This window comes from Triticum aestivum, chromosome 4B (genome assembly GCF_018294505.1).
Source record: "Triticum aestivum cultivar Chinese Spring chromosome 4B, IWGSC CS RefSeq v2.1, whole genome shotgun sequence".
In the NCBI taxonomy this organism is placed as follows: Eukaryota; Viridiplantae; Streptophyta; class Magnoliopsida; order Poales; family Poaceae; genus Triticum; species Triticum aestivum.
This window is the reverse complement of record NC_057804.1, coordinates 652,409,687-652,414,392: the sequence shown is the minus strand read 5'-3', so window position 1 is coordinate 652,414,392 and position 4,706 is coordinate 652,409,687.

Here is a 4,706-nt window from a genome sequence, read left to right as displayed (position 1 = left end):
TTCAATATGCTTACCGTTACTAGTCCAATCTTGTTTCGACGGTATTGTGGGATGAAGCGGCCCGGACCGACCTTACACGTACACTTACGTGAGACAGGTTCCACCGACTGACATGCACTTGGTGCATAAGGTGGCTAGCGGGTGCCAGTCTCTCCCACTTTAGTCGGAACGGATTCGATGAAAAGGGTCCTTATGAAGGGTAAATAGCAATTGGCATATCACGTTGTGGTTTTGCGTAGGTAAGAAACGTTCTTGCTAGAAACCCATAGCAGCCACGTAAAACATGCAAACAACAATTAGAGGACGTCTAACTTGTTTTTGCAGGGTATGCTATGTGATGTGATATGGCCAAGAAGAATGTGATGAATGATATGTGATGTATGAGATTGATCATGTTCTTGTAATAGGAATCACGACTTGCATGTCGATGAGTATGACAACCGGCAGGAGCCATAGGAGTTGTCTTTATTTATTGTATGACCTGCGTGTCATTGAACAATGCCATGTAATTACTTTACTTTATTGCTAACCGGTAGCCATAGTAGTAGAAGTAATAAGTTGGCGAGACAACTTCATGGAGACACGATGATGGAGATCATGATGATGGAGATCATGGTGTCATGCCGGTGACAATGATGATCATGGAGCCCCGAAGATGGAGATCAAAAGGAGCAATATGATATTGGCCATATCATGTCACTATTTGATTGCATGTGATGTTTATCATGTTTATGCATCTTATTTGCTTAGAACGACGGTAGTAAATAAGATGATCCCTCATTAAAATTTCAAAAAAGTGTTCCCCCTAACTGTGCACCGTTGCGAAAGTTCGTCGTTTCGAAGCACCACATGATGATCGGGTGTGATAGATTCTTACGTTCACATACAACGGGTGTAGCAATTCACACGCGAAACACTTAGGTTAACTTGACGAGCCTAGCATGTACAGACATGGCCTCGGAACACAAGAGATCGAAAGGTCGAGCATGAGTCATATGGTAGATACGATCAACATGAAGATGTTCACCGATGATGACTAGCCCGTCTCACGTGATGATCGGACACATCCTAGTTGACTCGGATCATGTAATCACTTAGATGACTAGAGGGATGTCTATCTGAGTGGGAGTTCATAAGATGAACTTAATTATCCTGAACATAGTCAAAAGATCTTTGCAAATTATGTCGTAAGCTGGCGCTTTAGTTCCACTGTTTAGATATGTTCCTAGAGAAAATATAGTTGAAAGTTGACAGTAGCGATTATGCGGACAATAGAAAGCTTATGTCCTTAATGCACCGCTCAGTGTGCTGAACCCCAAATGTCGGTTGTGGATGTTGCTAACATCGGACATACACGTTTTGATAACTACATGATAGTTCAGTTAAACGGTTTAGAGTTGAGGCACCAAAGACATTTTCGAAACGTCGCAGAACATATGAGATGTTTCGAGGGCTGAAATTGGGATTTCAGGCTCGTGCCCACGTCAAGAGGTATGAGACCTCCGACGATTTTCTTAGCCTGCAAACTAAGGGAGAAAAGCTCAATCGTTGAGCTTGTGCTCAGATTGTCTGAGTGCAACAATCACTTGAATCGAGTGGGAGTTGATCTTCCAGAAATAGTGATGTTTCTCCAAAGTCATTGCCAGCAAGCTGCTAGAGCTTCGTGATGAACTGTAACATATCAGGGATAGATATGATGATCCTTGAGGTATTCGCGATGTTTGACACCGCGAAAGTAGAAATCAAGAAGGAGCATCAATTGTTGATGGTTGGTGAAACCACTAGTTTCAAGAAGGGCAAGGGCAAGAAGGGATACTTCATGAAACGGCAAATCAGCTGCTGCTCTAGTGAAGAAACCCAAGGTTGAACCCAAACCCGAGACTAAGTGCTTCTGTAATAAGGGGAACAACCACTGGAGCAGAATTACCCTAGATACTTGGTAGATGAGAAGGCTGGCAAGGTCGATAGAAGTATATTGGATATACATTATGTTAATGTGTACTTTACTAGTACTCCTAGTAGCACCAGGGTATTAAGATACCGGTTCGGTTGCTAAGTGTTAGTAACTCGAAATAAAAGAGCTACGGAATAAACGGAGACTAGCTAAAGGTGAGCTGACGATATGTGTTGGAAGTGTTTCCAAGTTTGATGTGATCAAACATCGCACGCTCCCTCTACCATCAAGATTAGTATTAAACCTGAATAATTGTCATTTGGTGTTTGCGTTGAGCATAGACATGATTGGATTATGTCTATCGCAATACGGTTATTCATTTAAGGAGAATAATGGTTACTCTATTTATTTGAATAATACCTTCAATGGTCTTGCACCTAAAGGAATGGTTTATTGAATCTCGATCGTAGTGATACACATTTTCATGCCAAAAGATATAAGATAGTAATGATAGTACCACTTACTTGTGGCACTGCCATGTAAGTCATATTGGTATAAAACGCATGAAGAAGCTCCATGTTGATGGATCTTTGGACTCACTCGTTTTTGAAAAGTTTGAGACATGCGAACCATGTCTATTGGTGTATACGCATGAAGAAACTCCATGCAGATGGATCGTTTGGACTCTCTTGATTTTGAATCACTTGAGACATGCAAATCATACCACATGGGCAAGATGACTGAAAGCCTCGTTTTCAGTAAAATGGAACAAGAAAGAAACTTGTTGGAAGTAACACATTTTGATGTGTGCAGTCCAATGAGTGCTAAGGCATGCAGTGAATATCGTTATGTTCTTACTTCACAGATGATTCGAGTAGATGTTGAGTATATTTACTTGATGAAACACAAGTCTGAATTATTGAATGGTTCAAGTAATTTCAGAGTGAAGTTGAAGATCATTGTGACAAGAGGATAAAATGTCTATGATATGATCATAGAGATGAGTATCTGAGTTACGAGTTTGGCACACAATTAAGACATTGTGGAGATTGTTTCACAACCAATACCGCCTGGAACACCATAGTGTGATGGTGTGTCCGAACATCATAGTTGCACCCTATTGGATATGGTGCGTACCATGATGTCTCTTATCGAATTACCACTATCGTTCATGGGTTAGGCATTAGAGACAACCGCACTCACTTTAAATAGGGCACCACGTAATTCCGTTGAGACGACACCGTTTGAACTGTGGTTTGGAGAAACCTAAGTTGTCGTTTCTTAAAGGTTTGGGGCTGCGACGCTTATGTGAAAAAGTTTCAGGTTGATAAGCTCGAACCCAAAGAGGATAAAATGCATCTTCATAGGACACCCAAAACAGTTGGGTATACCTCCTAATTCAGATCCGAAAGCAATAGGGATTGTTTCTTGAATCGGGTCCTTTCTCGAGGAAAAGTTTGTCTCGAAAAGTTGAGTGGGAGGATGGTGGAGACTTGATATGGTTATTGAACCATCACTACAACTAGTGTGTAGCAGGGCACAGGAAGTTGTTCCTGTGGCACCTACACCAATTGAAGTAGAAGCTTATGATAGTGATCATGAAACTTCGGATTAAGTCACTACCGTACCTCGTACGGTGACAAGGATGCGTACTGCTTCAGAGTGGTACAGTAATCCTGTCTTGAAGGTCATGTTGCTAGACAACAATGAACCTACGAGCTATGGAGAAGCGATGGTGGGCCCATATTCCGACAAATGGTTAGAAGCCATGAAATCCGAGATAGGATCCATGTATCAGAACAAAGCATGGACTTTGGTGGACTTGCCCGATGATCGGCAAGCCATTGAGATAAATGGATCTTTAAGAAGAAGACAGACGTGGACGGTAATGTCACCGTCTATGAAGCTCGACTTGTGGCGAAGAGTTTTTCACAAGTTCAAGGAGTTGACTACGATGAGATTTTCTCATCCGTAGCGATGCTTAAGTCCGTCGGAATCATGTTAGCATTAGCTGCATTTATGAAATCTGGCAGATGGATGTCAAAACAAGTTTCCTTACCAGTTTTCATAAGGAAAGGTTGTATGTGATACAATCAGAAAGGTTTTGTTGATCCTAAGGATGCTAAAAGGTATGCTAGCTCCAGCGATCCTTCCATGGATTGGAGTTAGCATCTCGGAGTTGGAATATGCACTTTGATAAGATGATCAAAGATTTTGGGTTTATAAAAAGTTTATGAGAAACTTGTATTTCTAAAGAAGTGAGTGGGAGCACTATAGAATTTCTGATGAGTATATGTTGTTGACATATTGTTGATCAGAAATGATGTAGAATTTCTGGAAAGCATATAGGGTTATTTGAAAGGTGTTTTTCAATAGAAAACCTGGAATAAGCTACTTGAACATTGAGCATCAAGATCTATGAGGATAGATCAAAAAGGCTAAATGGTACTTTCAAATGAGCACATACCTTGACATGATCTTGAAGGTGTTCAAGATGGATCAGTCAAAGAAGGAGTTCTTGGCTGAGTTATAAGGTATGAAGTTAAGACTTAAAGCTCGACCACGGCAGAAAAGAGAGAAAGGACGAAGGTCGTCCCCTATGCTTTAAATGTAGGCTCTACAGTATGCTATGCTGAGTACCGCACCTGATGTGTGCCTTGCCACATGTCTGGCAAGAGAGTACAAAGGTGATCAAGGAGTGGATCACCAGATAGCGGTCAAAATTGTCCTTGGAGTAATAAGGACATGTTTCTCGATTATGGAGGTGATAAAGAGTTCGGCGTAAAGGGTTACGTCGACGCAAGCTTTAACA